The 20,544-nt window shown below is 40.5% G+C and overlaps 1 pseudogene; it reads left to right on the forward strand.

The window, feature by feature from the left end:
• The first annotated feature begins 15,870 nt into the window (after positions 1 to 15,870).
• LOC100298804 (serine/threonine-protein phosphatase 2A catalytic subunit alpha isoform-like) lies at positions 15,871 to 16,812 on the forward strand (annotated as a pseudogene).
• The last annotated feature ends 3,732 nt before the right edge of the window (positions 16,813 to 20,544 follow it).

The following is a 20,544-nucleotide window of genomic DNA, read 5'->3' on the forward strand; positions in this document are numbered from 1 at the left end:
AACATTTAAGGAACAAATAATATCAATTCTACACAACTCTTCCAAAAAATTTTAATACAAGAGAATAGTTCTCAACTCATTCTATGAGCCAGCATTAACCTAATACAGAAAACAAAGACATAAGAAAACTACAGATGAGGAGTTCCCTGGCAGTCCAGTAGTTAGGACTCAGCACTCTTAACTGCCATAGACCCAAGTTCAATCACTGGCCAAGGAGCTAAGATCCCACAAATAGTGTGGCATGGCCAAAACAACACAAAACAAACAAAATAATGCAGGTCAACATCCTTTATTTAAAGTTCTTAAAACATTAGCAAATTGAATTCCAACAATATGTCAAAAGGATATTATATCATGACTATCTTGGTCCACTTGGGCTACTATAACAAAAAAAACTGTAGACTATAGACTGGGTGGCTTAAACAGGAATTTATTTCTCACAGTCTGGAAGCTGGAAAGTTTATGATCAAGCTGCCATCAGATTCTTGTCTGGTAACCCAAGTCTATGCCCCAACCAGTAACACTGAAGAAGTTGAAGTTGAATGGTTCTATGAAGACCTACAAGACCTTTTACAACTAACACCCAAAAAAGATGTCATTTTCATTACAGGGGACTGGAATGCAAAAGTAGGAAGTCAAGAAACACCTGGAGTAACAGGCAAATTTGGCCTTGGAATATGGAATGAAGCAGGGCAAAGACTAATAGAATTTTGCCAAGAAAATGCACTAGTCATAGCAAACACCCTCTTCCAACAACACAAGAGAAGACTCTACACATGGACATCACCAGATGGTCAATACTGAAATCAGATTGATCATATTCTTTGCAGCCAAAGATGGAGAAGCTCTATACAGTCAACAAAAACAAGATGGGGAGCTTACTGTGGCTCCGATCATGAACTCATTATTACCAAATTCAGACTTAAATTGAAGAAAGAAGGGAAAACCACTAGACCATTCAGGTATGACCGAAATCAAATCCCTTATGATTATACAGTGGAAGTGAGAAATAGATTTAAGGGCCTAGATCTGATAGAGAGTGCCTGATGAACTATGGAATGAGGTTCATGACATTGTACAGGAGACAGGGATCAAGACCATCCCCATGAAAAAGAAATGCAAAAAAGCAAAATGGCTGTCTGGGGAGGCCTTACAAATAGCTGTGAAAAGAAGAGAAGTGAAAAGCAAAGGAGAAAAGGAAAGATATAAGCATCTGAATGCAGAGTTCCAAAGAATAGCAAGAAGAGATAAGAAAGCCTTCCTCAGCGATCAATGCAAAGAAATAGAGGAAAACAACAGAATGGCAAAGACTAGAGATCTCTTCAAGAAAATGAGAGATACCAAGGGAACATTTCATGCAAAGATGGGCTCGATAAAGGACAGAAATGGTATGGACCTAACAGAAGCAGAAGATATTAAGAAGAGGTGGCAAGAATACACAGAAGAACTGTACAAAAAAGAGCTTCACGAGCCAGATAATCACGATGGTGTGATCACTGACCTAGAGCCAGACATCCTGGAATGTGAAGTCAAGTGGGCCTTAGAAAGCATCACTACGAACAAAGCTAGTGGAGGTGATGGAATTCCAGTAGAGCTATTTCAAATCCTGAAAGATGATGCTGTGAAAGTGCTGCACTCAATACACCAGCAAATTTGGAAAACTCAGCATTGGCCACAGGACTGGAAAAGGTCAGTTTTCATTCCAATCCCAAAGAAAGGCAATGCCAAAGAATGCTCAAACTACTGCACAAGTGCACTCATCTCACATGCTAGTAAAGTAATGCTCAAAATTCTCCAAGCCAGGCTTCAGCAATACGTGAACCATGAACTTCCAGCTGTTCAAGCTGGTTTTAGAAAAGGCAGAGGAACCAGAGATCAAATTGCCAACATCCGCTGGATCATCAAAAAAGCAAGAGAGTTCCAGAAAAACATCTATTTCTGCTTTATTGACTATGCCAAAGCCTTTGACTGTGTGGATCACAATAAACTGTGGAAAATTCTGAAAGAGATGGGAATACCAGACCACCTGACCTGCCTCTTGAGAAATCTGTATGCAGGTCAGGAAGCAACAGTTAGAACTGGACATGGAACAACAGACTGGTTCCAAATAGGAAAAGGAGTACGTCAAGGCTGTATATTGTCACCCTGCTTATTTAACTGATATGCAGAGTACATCATGAGAAACGCTGAGCTGGAAGAAGCACAAGCTGGAATCAAGATTGCCGGGAGAAATATCAATAACCTCAGATATGCAGATGACACCACCCTTATGGCAGAAAGTGGAGAGGAACTAAAAAGCCTCTTGATGAAAGTGGAAGAGGAGAGTAAAAAAGTTGGCTTAAAGCTCAACATTCAGAAAACGAAGATCATGGCATCTGGTCCCATCACTTCATGGGAAATAGATGGGGAAACAGTGGAAACAGTGTCAGACTTTATTTTTCTGGGCTCCAAAATCACTGCAGATGGTGATTGCAGCCATGAAATTAAAAGATGCTTACTCCTTGGAAGGAAAGTTATGACCAAACTAGACAGCATATTGAAAAGCAGAGACATTACTTTGCCAACAAAGGTCCATCTAGTCAAGGCTATGGTTTTCCCTGTGGTCATGTATGGATGTGAGAGTTGGACTGTGAAGAAGGCTGAGCGCTGAAGAATTGATGCTTTTGAACTGTGGTGTTGGAGAAGACTCTTGAGAGTCCCTTGGACTGCAAGGAGATCCAACCAGTCCATTCTGAAGGAGATTAGCCCTGGGATTTCTTTGGAAGGAATGATGCTAAAGCTGAAACTCCAGTCCTTTGGCCACCTCATGCGAAGAGTTGACTCATTGGAAAAGACTCTGATGCTGGGAGGGATTGGGGGCAGGAGGAGAAAGGGACGACAGAGGATGAGATGGCTGGATGGCATCACTGACTCGATGGACCTGAGTCTGATGAACTCCGGGAGTTGGTGATGGACAGAGAGGCCTGGCGTGCTGCGATTCATGGGGTCACAGAGAGTCAGACACGACTGAGTGACTGAACTGAACTGAACTGAGGGCCCATTTCCTGCCTTGTAGACAACTGCTTTCTCACTGTGTACTCACATGGCCTTTCCTTGGTGCCTACTTATGGAGAAAGACATCTCTTTCTCTTATAAGGGTACTAATCCCCTCATGAGGCCACCCTTCTGGCCTAATCTAAACCTAGTTTTCTCCCAAAGACTCCACCTCCAAATACCAAGTCACTGTGGGCTAAGGCTTCAACAAATGAATTTGGGGGCACACAAACATTTCAGTCAATGTCAAACAAACAATGGCCAAGTGAGATTTATTCCAGAAGTCCTAGATTGAGTTAACATTCAAAAAAAAAATGTGATTTGCTGTATCACAAAGATACATGAAAAGCATTTGACAAACTTCAATATTTACTCCTGATAATGCTTAGCAAACTAAGGATAGAAGGGAACTTTCTGAACCTGATAAAGGACATGTATGAAAAACCTACAGCTAACATCATATTTAATAGTGAAAGACTTCATGTTTAACCTCTACGATCAGGAATAAGACAAGAGTATCTGTACTCACTACAGAGAGTAAGAATTCAACACTATACTGGAATTTCTAGTCAGTGAATTAAGGCAAGAAAAAGAAATAAAAGGCATCCTTATTAGAAAGGAAGAACTGTTACTTTATTCTCAGATAACATGATTTTCTATGTAGAAAATCAGATGGAATTCACAAAAAAAAAAGCTACCAAATCTAGTAAGTGAGTCTAGCAAGGCTGCAGGATAAAAGGTCAATATACAAAAATCTATTATACAATAACAACGAACAATCAGAAGCTGAAATTTTAAAAATAATAAGATTTATGAAAGAGAAAAACAAATATCATATATTAACACATATGTATGGATCTGGACTTCCCTGGTAGCTCAGCTGATAAAGAATCCACCTGCAATGCAGGAAACCCCGGTTCAATTCCTGGATTGGGAATATCCTCTAGAGGAGGACATGGCAACCCACTGCAGTATTCTTGCCTGGAGAATCGCCATGGACAGAGGAGCCTGGCTACAGTCCATGGGGTCACAAAGAGTCAGACATGACTGAGAGATTAAGCACAGCACAGCACATATATAGAATCTAGACATGGGTTTGATCCCTGGGTCAGGAATATCCCTTGGAGGAGGAAATGGCAACCCACTCTAGTATTCTTACCTGGAAAATTCCATGGACAGAGGAGCCTAGTGGATACAGTACATGGGGTCGCAGAGTCAGACATGACTGAGCAACTGAACACACACACACACACATGGAAAAATGGTACCAATGAACCTATTTGCAGGGCAGGAATAGAGGCACAGACATAGAGAACAGATTGTGGAAACAGTGGGGGATGGAAAGAGGGATGAATTGATATAAAAACACTACCATGTGTAAAATAGATAGCTAGTGGGAAGCTGCAGTATAGTACAAGGAGCTCAGCTTGGTGCTCTGTGATGACCTAGATGGGAGGAGTGGGAGGGTGGGAAGGAGGCTCAAGAGGGAGGGGATATGTGTATACATACAGCTGATTCATGTTGCTGTAGAGCAGAAACTAACACAACATTGTAAAGCAATTATATTCCAATTAAAAAACAAATGCAACATAAAATAATAAAAATAATCCCATTTATGACAGCATCCAAAAATGTGAAATTCTTATGTATAAATCTGACAAGAGATGTGAAAGACCTTTACAATCATTAAAACATTACAGAGGTGGGGAGTTGCTATACAACACAGGGAGCTCAGCCTGGTGCTCCCTAGAGAGGTGGGATGGGAGGGTGAAGGCAGTTCAAGAGGGAGGGGATATATACATACATACATACAGACAGACAGACACTTATGGCTGATTTGTATCATATGGCAGAAACCAACACAACATTGTAAAGCAATTATCCTCCAATTAAAATTTTTTAAAACATTACTGAGAAAAATAGGAGACCTAAATAAATAGAGAAAGACACCATGTTGATGGATCAGAAGGCTCAATATTATTATGATTTCATTCATCCACAAGTTGATCTACAGATTCAATACAATTCCAGTCAAAATCACATCAGGAAAGCAGGCATAGAAGGAACATACCTCAACATAAGAAAAGCCATATATGACGAACCCACAGCAAACATTATCCTTTATGGTGAAAAATTGAAACCATTTCCTTTAAAATCAGGAACATGACAAGGGTTCCCATTCTCACCACTACTATTCAACATAGTTTTGGAAGTCCTAGCCACAGCAATCAGAGAAGAAAAAAAAATAAAAGGAATCCACATTGGAAAAGAAGAAGTAAAACTCTCACTGTTTGCAGATGACATGATGCTCTACAAAGAAAACCCTAAAGATACCACCAGAAAATTACTAGCGCTAATCAATGAATATAGTAAAGTTGCAGGATATAAAATTAATACACAGAAATCCCTTGCATTCCTACACACTAACAATGAGAAAAAAGAAAGAGAAATTAAGGAAACAATCCCATTCATCATTGCAATGAAAAGAATAAAATACTTAGGAATAAATTTAGCTAAAGAAACAAAAGATCTACATATAGAAAACTATAAAATGCTGATGAAAGAAATCAAACATGACACAAATAGATGAAGAAATATACCATGCTCATGTATTGGAAGAATCAGTATAGTGAAAATGAGTATACTACCCAAAACAATATGGTATGAAAAGGCAAAATGATAGGATACTGAAAGAGGAACTCCCCAGGTTGGTAGGTGCCCAATATGCTACTGGAGATCAGTGGAAAAATAACACCAGAAAGAATGAAGGGAGGGAGCCAAAGCAAAAACAATACCCAGTTGTGGAAGTGACTGGTGATAGAAGCAAGGTCTGATGCTGTGAGAGCAATATTGCATAGGAACCTGGAATGTTAGATCCATGAATCAAGGCAAATTGGAAGTGGTCAAACAGGAGATGGCAAGAGTGAACGTCAACATTCTAGGAATCAGCGAACTAAAATGGACTGGAATGGGTGAATTTAACTCAGATGACTATTATCTTTACTACTGTGGGCAGGAATCCCTTAGAAGAAATGGAGTAGCCATCATGGTCAACAAAAGAGTCCGAAATGCAGTACTTGGATGCAATCTCAAAAACGACAGAATGACCTCTGTTCGTTTCCAAGGCAAACCATTCGATATCACAGTAATGCAAGTCTATGCCCCAACCAGTGACGCTGAAGAAGCTGAAGTTGAACAATTCTATGAAGACCTACAAGACCTTTTAGAACTAACACCCAAAACAGATGTCCTTTTCATTATAGGGGACTGGAATGCAAAAGTAGGAAGTCAAGAAACACCTGGGGTAACAGGCAAATTTGGCCTTGGAATACGGAATGAAGCAGGGCAAAGGCTAATAGAGTTTTGCTAAGAGAACACACTGGTCATAACAAACACCCTCTTCCAACAACACAAGAGAATACTCTACACATGGACATCACCAGATGGTCAACACCGAAATCAGATTGATTATATTCTTTGCAGCCAAAGATGGAGAAGCTCTATACAGTCAGCAAAAACAAGACCAGGAGCTGACTGTGGCTCAGATCATGAACTCCTTATTGCCAAATTCAGACTTAAACTGAAGAAAGTAGGGAAAACCACTAGACCATTCAGGTATGACCTAAATCAAATCCCTTATGATTATACAGTGGAAGTGAGAAATAGATTTAAGAGCCTAGATCTGATAGATAGAGTGCCTGATGAACTATGGAATGAGGTTCATGACATTGTACAGGAGACAGGGATCAAGACCATCCCCATGAAAAAGAAATGCAAAAAAGCAAAATGGCTACTGGGGAGGACTTACAAATAGCTGTGAAAAGAAGAGAAGCGAAAAGCAAAGGAGAAAGGAAAGATAAAAGCATCTGAATGCAGAGTTCCAAAGAATAGCAAGAAGAGATAAGAAAGCCTTCCTCAGCGATCAATGCAAAGAAATAGAGGAAAACAACAGAATGGCAAAGACTAGAGATCTCTTCAAGAAAATGAGAGATACCAAGGGAACATTTCATGCAAAGATGGGCTCGATAAAGGACAGAAATGGTATGGACCTAACAGAAGCGGAAGACATTAAGAAGAGGTGGCAGGAATAAATAGAAGAACTGTACAAAAAAGAGCTTCATGACCCAGATAATCACGATGGTGTGATCACTGACCTAGAGCCAGACATCCTGGAAAGTGAAGTCAAGTGGGCCTTAGAAAGCATCACTATGAACAAATCTAGTGGAGATGATGGAATTCCAGTTGAGCTATTTCAAATCCTGAAAGATGATGCTGTGAAAGTGCTGAACTCAATATGCCAGCAAATTTGGAAAACTCAGCAGTGGCCACAGGACTGGAAAAGGTCAGTTTTCATCCCAATCCCAAAGAAAGGCAATGCCAAAGAATGCTCAAACTACCACACAATTGCACTCATCTGACACACTAGTAAAGTAATGCTCAAAATTCTCCAAGCAAGGCTTAAGCAATACGTGAACCGTGAACTTCCAGATGTTCAAGCTGGTTTTAGAAAAGACAGAGGAACCAGAGATCAAATTGCCAACATCCGACAGATCATGGAAAACGCAAGAGAGTTCCAGAAAAACATCTATTTCTGCTTTATTGACTATGCCAAAGCCTTTGACTGTGTGGATCACAATAAACTGTGGAAAATTCTGAAAGAGATGGGAATACCAGACCACCTGACCTGCCTCTTGAGAAATCTGTATGCAGGTCAGGAAGCAACAGTTAGAACTGGACATGGAACAGACTGGTTCCAAATAGGAAAAGAAGTATGTCAAGGCTGTATATTGTCACCCTGCTTAACTTATATGCAGAGTACATCATGAGAAATGCTGGGCTGGAAGAAGCACAAGCTGGAATCAAGATTGCTGGGAGAAATATCAATAACCTCAGATATGCAGATAACACCATCCTTATGGCAGAAAATGAAGCACTAAAAGGCCTCTTGATGAAAGTGAAAGAGGAGAATTAAAAAGTTGGCTTAAAGCTCAACATTCAGAAAACGAAGATCATGGCATCTGGTCCCATCACTTCATGGGAAATAGATGGGGAAACAGTGGAAACAGTGGCTGAATTTATTTTTTCGGCCTCCAAAATCACTGCAGATGGTGATTGCAGCCATGAAATTAAAAGATGCTTACTCCTTGGAAGGAAAGTTATGACCAACCTAGATAGCATATTCAAAAGCAGAGACATTACTTTGCCAACAAAGGTCCGTCTAGTCAAGGCTATGGTTTTTCCAGTGGTCATGTATGGATGTGAGAGTTGGACTGTGAAGAAAGCTGAGCACCAAGGAATTGATGCTTTTCAACTGTGATGTTGGAGAAGACTCTTGAGAGTCCTTTGGACTGCGAGGAGATCCAACCAGTCCATTCTAAAGGAGATCAGTCCTGGGTGTTCATTGGAAGGACTGATGCTGAAGCTGAAACTCCAGTCCTTTGGCCACCTCATGCGAAGAGTTGACTCATTGGAAAAGACTCTGATGCTGGGATGGACTGGGGGCAGGAGGAGAAGGGGACGACAGAAGAAGAGATGGCTGGATGGCATCATCGACTCGATGGACATGAGTTTGAGTGAACTCCGGGAGTTGGTGATGGACAGGGAGGCCTGGTGTGCTACAATCATGGGGTCGCAAAGAGTCAGACATGACTGAGCGACTGAACTGAACTGAACCCAAAACAATCTATAGATTCGATGCAATCCCTATCAAGCTACCAATGGTATTTTTCAGAGAACTAGAACAAATAATTTCACAATTTGTATGGAAACAAAAAAAACTCGAATAGCCAAAGCAAAGAAAGAAGAATGGAACTGGAGAAATCAACCTGCCTGACTTCAGACTATACTACAAAGCTACAGTCATCAAGACAGTATGATACTGGCACAAAGACAGAAATACAGATCAATGGAACAAAATAAAAAGCCCAGAGATAAATCTATGCACCTATGGACACCTTATCTTTGACAAAGGAGGCAAGAATATACAATGGAGAAAAGACAATCTCTTTAACAAGTGGTGATGGTAAAACTGGTCAATCACTTGTAAAAGAACAAAACTAGAACACTTTCTAACACCATACACAAAAATAAACTCAAAATGGATTAAAGATCTAAATGTAAGATCAGAAACTATAAAACTCTTGGAGGAAAACATAGGCAGAACATTCTCTGACAAATCACAGCGAGATCCTCATGACCCATCTCCCAGAGAAATGGAAATAAAAACAAAAATAAACAAATGGGACCTAATTAAAATTAACATTAAAAGTTGCTGCACTACAAAGGAAACTATGCTGCTGCTGCTAAGTCACTTCAGTCGTGTCTGACTCTGTGTGACCCCATAGACGGCAGCCCACCAGGCTTCCCCGTCCCTGGGATTCTCCAGGAAAGAACACTGGAGTGGGTTACCATTTCCTTCTCCAATGCATGAAAGTGAAAAGTGAAAGGGAAGTTGCTCAGTTGTATCCGACTTGTAGCAACCCTATGGACTGCAGCCCACCAAGCTCCTCCATCCATGGGATTTTCCAGGCAAGAGTACTGGAGTGGGGTGCCATCGCCTTCTCCGAAAGGAAACTATAAGCAAGGTGAAAGGACAGCCTTTAGAATGGGAGAAAATAACAGCAAATGAAACAACTGACAATCTCAAAAATATACAAGTAGCTCATGCAGCTCAATTCCAGAAAAATGAACAGCCCAATCAGAAGTTGGCCAAAAAACTAAACAGACATCTCTCCAAAGAAGACATACAGATGGCTAATAAACACATGCAAAAGATGCTCAAAATCACTCATTATTAGAGAAATGCAAATCAAAACCACAATGAGGTATCATCTCACACCAGTCAAAATGGCCACCATCAAAAAGCCCACAAACGTTAAATGCTGGAAAGGGTGTGGAGAAAAGGGAACCTTCTTACACTGTTGGCGGGAATGCAAACTAGTACAGCCACTATGGAGACCAATATGAAGATTCCTTAAAAACTGGAAATAGAACTGCCATACGACCCAGCAATCCCACTGCTGGGCATACACACCAAGGAAACCAGAATTGAAAGAGACATATGTACCCCAATGTTCATTGCAGCACTGTTTAGCTAGGACATGGAAGCAACCTAGATATCCATCAGCAGATGAATGGATAAGGAAGTTATGGTACATATACACAATGGAATATTACTCAGCTATAAAAATGAATACATTTGAGTCAGTTCTAATGAGGTGGATGAAACTGGAGCCTATTATACAGAGTGAAGTAAGTCAAAAAGAGAAACACCAATATAGTATATTAACACATATATATGGAATTTAGAAAGACAGTAACAACAATCATGGAGAAGGCAATGGCACCCTACTCCAGTACTCTTGCCTGTAAAATCCCATGGATGGAGGAGCCTGGTGGGCTACAGTCCATGGGGTCGCTAAATGTCGGACACGGCTGAGCAACTTCACTTTCACTTTTCACTTTCATACATTGGAGAAGGAAATGGCAACCCACTCCAGTGTTCTTGCCTGGAGAATCCCAGGGACGGGGGAGCCTGGTGGGCTGCAGTCTATGGGGTTGCACAGAGTCGAACACGACTGAAGTGACTTAGCAGCAACAACAACAATCATATATGCAAAGCAGAAAAAGACACACAGATGTAAAGAACAGACTTTTGGACTCCGTGGGAGAAGGCGAGGGTGGTATGACTTGAGAGAACAGCACTGAAACATGTATATTACCATATGTAAAATAGATAACCAGTGTAAGTTCGATGCATGAAGCAGGGCACTCAAAGCTGGTGCTCTGGGACAACCCAGAGGGATGGGGTGAGGAGGGAGGTGGGAGGGGGTTCAGGATGAGGGAACACATGTACACCCATGGCTGATTCATGTCGATGTATGGCAAAAACCACTACAATATTGTAAAGTAATTATCCTCCATTTAAAATAAATAAATTTTTTAAACTCATACCAGGACAGCAAAAACGCTTTCCTTAAAAGAACATACTTATATTACACTTCATCAAAATTAAAACTACTTTTTGAAAGACACTGTTATAAGGATGAAAAATGAAGTCAGACTGGGGGAAAAAAGGTTTGCAAATCATTTATCTGATAAAGGAGTGGTATCCAGAATGTGTCAAGGATCCTTACAACTTAAAAACAGGAAAATAACCTAACTGTGGACTTCCCTGGTGGCACAGTGGGTAAGAATCCTCCTGCCAATGCAGGAGACACAGGTTTGATCCCTGGTCTGAGAAGATTCCACATGCCACAGAACAACTACGCTCCTCCACTGCAACTACTGAGACCACATGCTGCAACTACTGAAGCCCAAGCTCCTAGAGCTTGTGCTCCACAACAAGAGAAACCACCACAATGAGAATCCTGTGCACCGCAGTGGAGAGTAGCCCCCACTCGCCACGACTAGAGAATGCCCTCAGAAAGCAAAGAAGACCTGGAACAGCCAAAAAAGGAAAAGAAAATAACCTAATTAAAAAATGAGCAAGGGGACTTCCCTGGCAGTCCAGTGGTTAAGATTTTGCCTTTCCAGTGCAGGGTGTGTGTGTTTGATCACTGGTCAGAGAGTTAACCCCACATTCCTTGTGGCCAAAAAACCAGAACATAGAAAACAACAGAAACAATACTGTAACAAATTCAATAAAGACTTACAAAAAATTTAAAAAACAAACAGGAATTTGCTATATGATGTAGGGAACTCAAACCCAGTGCTCAGTGACAACCTAGAGGGGTGGGGTAGGGTGGGATGTTGGAGGGAGATTCAAGAGGGAGGGGATATATGTATACCTATGGCTGATTCATGCTGATGTATGGCAGAAACTAACACAATATTGTAAAGCAATTATCCCTCCATTAAAAATAAATTTTAGAAAATGAGCAAGCCATCTCAACAGGCACTTTAGTGAAGACAATAAATGGCAAATGCTCACATAATAAGATGCTCAACCCCATTAGTCATTAGGGAAATGAAAATTAAAACCACAATGAGATACCATTACACCTCTAATAGAATGGCTAAAATTGAAAAGACTCACCATACCCCATGAACTGAAACTCTCATACAATGGGAGAAGGGAATGTAAAATGGCACAGCCACTTTGGAAGCTTCTTACAAAGTTAAGCATACACCTACCATAAGATTCAGCCATTCTGCTCATAAATATTTACTCAAGAGAAATGAAAGCAAATGTTCATACAAAAATTAGTACACAAATGTTCATAGTAGCTTTGTTTATGATTGCCCAAACTAGAAACAACACAAATGTCCATCAACACTTAAATGGATAAACAATTGTAGTATTTACATACAGTGAAATATCTCTTAGTAACAAAATGAAATGAACTACACACACAGCAGGGTGGATAGTTTGATTCTCAAAATAATTATACTGAGTAAAAGAAGCCATACAAAACAGAAAACATACTGTATAATTCCATATATATATATAAAAACCTAGAAAATGAAAACCGATCTAGAGTAACAGTGGATCAGTGGTCACCTGGGAGTTAGGCGCACAGGGAGGCAGGACAGAGAGATAATAAAGGGGCAAGAAGAAACTCTGGAGAGTGATGGATATATTCATTATCTTGATGGTGGTAATGGCTTCGGGCATATGTTGAAACTAACCAAATTATACTCTTTGTATATGTCGGTTTATTATATGTCTCTTATACATCAATAAAGCTATTAAAATAAAACCTTAGAAAGACTTCTTTAAAAAAAAAAAGACTTCTTAAATTATGTCTCTGTGCCCCTAAGAACTTTGTTTCATTGGCCTGGAATCAGGAGGTTTTATTTAGCTTCTGATGAGTAATGGTTGGGCTTCAGCCAGGCTCTAAAGACACAAGATTGCACAAGCACCGACCTGACAGCTCATGAAGTTCTCATGGGGGTCTTCTGAATCTAAAACTGCAACTCTTCCATGCTACACACCCACTCCTTCATATTTTCCTACTAGAATACCCTCTACCTGGCATAATTCCTCTAGGGTCAATTTGAAATTACCATGGCTACATTGGGGAATTTTTGACGTGAAGACTGTTCACTTAAGAGGGCCCCAGGTTCAGTCCCTGGTCAGGGAACTAAGATCCCACAAGCTTTATGGCATGGCCCAAAAAAAGGACGTTAGACCAAAAAGGGAAGAAACTCTCATGAGGAAATTGTTTAAAAAGAGAATATTTTTAACATAAGAGACTATATTAGCTTTGTTTCTATACTTCAAGGATTAATGAATGGTAGCTTTAGATTTGTTTAGATTGGTAAAATTGTCAGTGGCCTGAGTTATTGTCCAACCAGCTGTAATCTCAATATCTATATATCTGTTTATTTCTTTATCTTTCTTGTGTTTTTCAAAATGTGGTTTCTTTATCAATACATTCTTCCTTCTCCTTCAAAAAGCAACATAAATAGCCTTTAAAAAGTGAAATTTCACATTTGTCTGAAGCTGTGCGTGCTGTCACTCAGTCATGTCCAACACTTTGCAACCCCAGGGGCTGTAGCCCACCAGGCTCCTCTGCCCATGGAATTTTCAGGGTAAGAATACTGGAGTGGGTTGCCATTTCCTACTGCAGAGGATCTTCCTGACCCAGGGATTGAACCTGAATCTCTTGCTTCTCCTGCATCGACAGGCATATTCTTTACCACTGCACCACCTGGGAAATCTTGTCTGAAGCTGGGTCCTCCTAAATTTTTTTTGTCCCTCTCTCTCCGTTTTACCTCTTTAGGAAACTTTTAAAGATTAACTGATCAGAAAAACATTCAGTTGTTATGTGTATATACACTTTTCTAGTCCAAATTAAGCCATCAAAATGTCTAAAAACAAGAAAAAACTTATTAATGATGCTTCTTTTTGTCGACACTGAAAAGTGTACTTACGTAATAGCCTTTGTTATTCTAATTATGAGAAACGAACTTAATTCCAAGATGAAGGAGAATTTTGATACAATTGAGAGTCTTTATAAATTAGTTTACCATTTAAAAATAATGTCACCACAATATTTTGGTTTGTACAAAACCAGGGTTAAATTATTTAAACTTTCTAAATTTCTTACACTGGTTTTATGAGTTAAGTAAGTTACCATTGTCTCCATAATTTTATGAGAAAATATATATACAAACAAATGACAATAACCAATGTCTTTTTATAGAGTTTAATTTTATGAAATTCTTAAGTTGCTACAAATCACAAAAATTTAACATATTAGCTAAAATTGAAATTTCCACATCCTGACTACCTTTAAGGCCTAAGATAAAAGGTTAAGTTAATTAATAAATAATCTTTGGCTATCTGGACAGTTTCTATGTAAGAAACAGATACAAAACACTGGTCATTGAACACAATCTTTTATTCTTATCTCCTGAAACGACACTGTCCTTATCTTCCATAAATTCAGGAAAAGTGAAGAGAACTAATGAGATTTCAAAACCAAAAAATTTAAAGCTCTCAGAAACTCCTTGAATGTCCATAGCCTAAAGTCTTGCCATTATACTTAATAGCAGTAAGCTGTCTCCTCTAGGATCCACAAGTTACCTCCTTCTGAGTAAATATCAGGTTACCCCATGGATTTGGAAAGTATTCTCCATCTTAGACTCTACCCTATGACATGCTGATATCACTAATTACAGCAGGGGACACATACCTCCAGTTTTATCACCAATAAGTACAGCTGTTTTTTTCGAAACACCCACCTAAGCAGCCTCTGCATGATCCCAAACCTGAAGGCTTGGCTTCCTGAAGAGGCATCAGAGAAAAACTGCCCTTGAGCCTCAATGGAAAAGAGATTTTCAGGTACTGTTAGCAACTGACACAACAAAACTCCAAAGTACTGAAGTTTATGTTTTCTGACTTAAAAGACATATATCACTTCAACCTGAATACTGGACAGCCATTCCATTGGCACAATTTAACACTATTCTTAGGATTCCTCCAGGAACTGCTGACTGCAGAAGTGGACAACTTCTGCCCAAGGTTAATCTCATTCTTCAGTGAGCAGCCTTTTTCTTTCCCTTTACCACTCATCATGCCTGTTATTGTACTTTACACTCCCCAGTAAATCTTCTCAATATGTTCTCCCTTACCTTCATCCTTTGACTTTTGACCCTATATGACCTTCTGCCACTTAAAAAATAAAACGTCCTGACAGGTCTTTCTCAAACCATAACTACTGCTCTGAACTTAACTGTTTGCTGACAAAAATTTAATCATTTTTCTTTTAAACACTTGAGAAGATACATTTCCTATTAAGGCCCATTCAGGTTCTTCTGGGCTTCCCTGGTGGCTCAGATGGTAAAGAATTTGCCTGCAATGCAGGAGACCTGGGTTTGATCCCTGGGTTGGGAAGATCCCCTGTAGAAGGAAATGGCTACCCACTCCAGTATTCTTGCCTGGAGAATCCCGTGGACAGAGGATCCTGGTGGGCTACAGTCCATGGGTCACAAAGAGTCGGACACAACTGAGCCACTAACACACTTGTCTGGTTCTTAAGTTTCCCTTACATCATTAATCCCAAACTTTGGTCATATAATAACTGACCTCCAGTTCTGCAGCTCCAGTTCCGGCCCTTCTACTCCTCCACATCCCACCACCTCCTGACGCTGGGCGTGGTGTCACCCCACAGGCAGCCGCAGTTAGAGAGAGCAGAGCTCTGGAGCTAGAGCAAGTGGAGGAGGGCAGCAGCTGGTGGCCAAACACAGAGGGGCGAGTTAGAGGGCCAGTGCTAGCGCCAAGCAACTGCCAGTACCTGCACAAGTACCCTGGGAACTGGCGACGGCGTGTACTTGTGGCCCATGTGTGGGTGGCGGCCTGGAAGGAGCACGGTTCGGGCGGGTGGCATCATGGATGAGAAGGTGTTCACCAAGGAGCTGACCAGTGGACCAAGCAGCTGAACAAGTGCAAGCAGCTGTCCCAGCCCCAGGTCAAGAGCCTCCGTGAGAAGGCTAACGAAATCCTGACAAAAGAATCCAATGTGCAAGTCGTTCGATGTCTAGTCATCGTCTGTAGAGATGTGCATGGGAAATTTCAGGATCTCATGGAATTGTTTAGAATTGGTGGCACATCACCAGATACGAATTACTTGTTTATGGGCAATTATTTTGACAGAGGATATCATTCAGTGAAAACAGTTAATCTGCTTGTAGCTCTTAAGGTTCATTACCATGAATGTATCACCTTTCTTCAGGGAAATCATGAGAGCAGACAGATCACACAAGTACATGGTTTCTATGATGAGTGTTTAAGAAACTACAGAAATGCAACTGTTTAGAAATATTTTACAGATCTTTTTGACTATCTTCCTATCACTGGATAGGATATCACTTCCTATTACTGGATGGGCAGATCTGTCAACATGGTGGCCACTCAGCAGCCATAGATACACTGGATCACATCAGAGCACTCGATCGTCTACAAAAAGTTCTCCATTACGGTCCAGTGTGTGACTTGCTGTGGTCAGATCCAGATGAAAGGTGGAGGTTGGGTTATATCTCCTCGAGGAGCTGGTTACACCTTGGGGCAAGATATTTCTGAGACATTTAATCATGTTGATGGCCTCACGTTGGCATCTAGACCTCATCAGCTGGTGATGGAGGAATATAACTGGTGCCATGACCTAAATGGAGTAATGATTTTCAGTGCTCCAGACTGTTGTTATCCTTGTGGTAACCAAGCTGCAATCATGGATATTCTAAAATACTCTTTCTTGCAGTTTGAAAATACTCCCAGCACCTTGCAGAAGTGAGCCACATGTTACTCATGGTACCCTAGACTGCTTCCTGTAATGAAGTTTTAAACTTGTACAGTTTTGCTCTTCCCATGTCATATGGGAAGAGCAACTCCACAAGTGTCAGAGAACAGTTAACACTCAAAAAAACTTGTTTTCACATGGACCAAAAAGATGTGCCATATAAAAATACAAAGCCTCTTGGAAGGACTGATGAAGGACTCAGCTGAAGGACTGATGCTGAAGCTGAAGCTCCAATACTTTGGCCACCTGATGGAAAGAGCCAACTCATTGGAAAAGACCATGATGCTGGGAAAGACTGAAGGCAGGAGAAGAAGGAGGCAACAGAGGATGAGATGGTTGGATCGTATCACTGATTCAATGGACATGAGTTTGAGCAAGCTCCAGGAGATGAAGGACAGGGAAGCCTGGTGTGCTGCAGCCCATGGGGTCACAAAGAGTTGGACACGACTGAGAGGCTGAACTGAACCTGTCATCAACAGCCATGATCACTTTAGAATGAACCAATTCATTGTATGCTGAAGCGACACTGTTGGTCAAGAAACCAGTTTCTGTCCTAGCGCTGTTTGTAGTTACTTTGTTTTCTCTGAGAAACTGCAGATAATAAGATGTAAACATTAACACCTTGTGAATACAATTTAACTTCCATTTAGCTATAGCTTTACTCAGTATGACTGTAGATAAGAATAGCAGCAATCATTGGAGCTTAATGAACATTTTTAAAAATAAGTACCAAAGCCTCCCTTCTATTTGTGAGTTTTGAAATCATTTTGTTTATTTTTAGGGATACCATTTAATTTAACTGTATGATTTGTCTGTGCTCGATTTATCTCCGCTTCTAAAATCTTGGCCTCATATTGTTCTTTGTTACTGTCAGAACCTGGTGAGTTGTTTTGAATGGAGTTTTTTTTTTTTTTTTTTCTCCCTCCTATAAAATGATGTTACTGCACAAGAACACTGCAGTGTTTTTCATAATAAACTTGTGAACTAAGAACTGAGAAAGTCAAATTTTAATTGATCAATGGGCAAGACTGGTGTTGTTTATTTAAAAGATGCATCAATTGATAAATGTTAGAATCTATAGAATTCTAGATAAAGAAAAATAAGAATCAAGGCCACTAAAAAAAAAAACTGACCTCACATCAACAAAATACTTCTACTGAGGCTTGCTGTTCAGTTGCTCAGTCATGTCCGACTCTTTGTGACCCCATGGACTGCAGCACACCAGGCTTCCCTTTTTTTTTTTAATCTCTCCACAAGGCTTGCAGGATCTTAGTTCCCCAACCAGGTATCAAACCCAGGCCCCCTGCAGTGGAAGCATGGCGTTCTAACCATTGGACCGCCAGGGAAGTCCCTGGTGGTACAAATACCTGTTCTCTTCAGAGATGTTCTTTTGGGGAACTGTTTACTTCCACTCACATTATCCGCCCATTTTAAGGGACATATAATTAACTCATGCAAAATGATACTTATACTTCCAATAAGGTCTGTGCTCCATTAGAATACCATTTCTTATGTGGACATCAGACTTACGCCCACCCGCCACACACTAACTTATCCAATATATTGAGGTAATTGTTAGAGATTTTCAAATATTTAAAACTACCTCTCTTCCAATGGATCAAATTCTCATGAAAAGTAAAGGGAAAAAGCAGAATCTGGACAGCTCCCAGAAAGGTAACTGACTCTTCATGCATTCTCTGTGAGCTGCAGTTCCCACAGTGGTGAAAAGGTGGCCCCAAACCTGTCTCTGATCTTAACAGATGCCATAAATGACACAACTTTTACTCAAGAAGACTCCCCCACCCCACCCCCCCAAAAAAATGTCTAAATTTATTAGCCATATTGTCACTAGCAGTCTTATAGCCCTTGATTTCCTTGGCTAGCAGAGGAAAGGGTTCTCCTTTAGCAAACACCTCTTGATGTACTTACATAAATACTACAGGTCAATAGAACAATTTCTGATGACGCTAAAAGAAAAAGGCACCAGGCTCTCTACAATAGACCAGCTGAACCATAGGACATGTTTCCATGGCCTGGGTTGGGTCACCTAGGCTCCTATGTCCAGGGTCTATTACAAGGATGAATGATCATCATTTTGTTTCTGGTAACTGCCTGTGGTGCTTTGGGGCAGAGCCTGTCCAGAGCCCTAAATGCCACTGAGCAGCCCTTGTCACATCACAAGATTCAGCACTTCATCCTGCAATAAAAGGAGCAAGAGAGACTTGCCCAAGTCCTTCTGCACCAGCTTTCTCAGTGCTACCTCCAGATCAGCAAAATCTCAGTAATGGTGATGACTAGAATACATAGATTCATGTCCTGTGGCCTGACCTCATCTGCCCTTCGATGAAAGGGAGGAGCAAGAAAGACATGCAGCCCCTGACATGCAGGAGCTGGCCTGGCACTCACAGCAAGGCCTAGGTGCTCTCCTGTTGAACATGCCCAGTTTCACAGATTCCCAACATCAGACAAGGCCACTGTGACTAATGGATCAAGACCAAAACTAGACTAATAAACATTGTCCAAATTCCCAAAATGACTAAACATTATCCTCTCCTAGCTCATATAAATAAATGGGTGCTGCTTCTTTGTCAATCACTCCCTTCACCTCACCTTTCTAGATAATAATTAATATACCCAATCATAAAATCACTCTCACTTTCTACAACCTCCAATCCTTGGAATCTCCCCCACAAATCGCCTTATATGAGGCCACATCCCATAAAAGAATCTTCCCGACCCAGGGTTCGAACCAGGGTCTCCCATATTGCAGGCAGACGCTTTAACCTCTGAGCCACCAGGGAAGCCCCATAAAAGAATCTAACACCTTCTTATTGAGACATCCCGTGGAATGTATGTTCTCCCTCATGACAAGGAATCAATGAACTCAGATTTGCATGACTGGATGAACAAATTAATGAATGAAAGGACTTACATCATAATAAAAGATCCAGGACTTACCCCCTAAGAGCTCATGATGTAGCAAGAGAGACAAAGAAACAGTTCTGTCAGTGTGATGAATATCATAATAAAACATAAAGACAGGATGCTGTACAAGTGACATGTCAGAGCCAGGGATGTCAGTGAAGGCTTCCTGGGAGAGGGGAAACTAGGGTGAATTTTAGGTAGAAGTTAGCCCAGTACAGAGGCAGGGGTTGGATTTAGTGGGAGGAAAATAATGTTTTAGTCAGAGAGAGTAATAAGTTCAAAGGCAAGAAGCAGAGAGAGTATATAACTAGATCATGACTGAGGTCAAGAAGGGACTACCATCAAGTCTTCTGGGCCTTATATGCTTTTAGGTCCACTGAAGGGTGGTAGGATTAGATTGTATTTTATGAAGATTCAATAACCACATACTGTGATCAAAGTTAAAAAATCATTTACCTCCAGATATTAAGATGGAGGTAAATCCAGCATCACTTTTGTTGTATTGCAAAAAAGACATAAATTGAATTAACCTTGAGGAAAAATTAAATGATCGCAAATTAAGGAACATTCTACATTTTGAACTCCAAAAATATCAATGTCATGAAACAAACAAACAAAAATGGCTGAGAAGCTGTTCTAGGTTCAAGGAAAGTAAACATGACTAAACACCATGCTTTACCCTGGACTGGATTTGGGAATTAAATACTTTTTTTCTTTTGCTAGAGAGGATGTCAATGGGACAACTGATGTAACTCAGCTAGATAATACTATGTCCATGTTAATTGCCTGATCTTGGGAATTCTCTGGTGTTCCAGTGGTTAGGACTCTGCATTTTCACTGC

Source organism: Bos taurus, chromosome X, assembly GCF_002263795.3.
Source record: "Bos taurus isolate L1 Dominette 01449 registration number 42190680 breed Hereford chromosome X, ARS-UCD2.0, whole genome shotgun sequence".
In the NCBI taxonomy this organism is placed as follows: Eukaryota; Metazoa; Chordata; class Mammalia; order Artiodactyla; family Bovidae; genus Bos; species Bos taurus.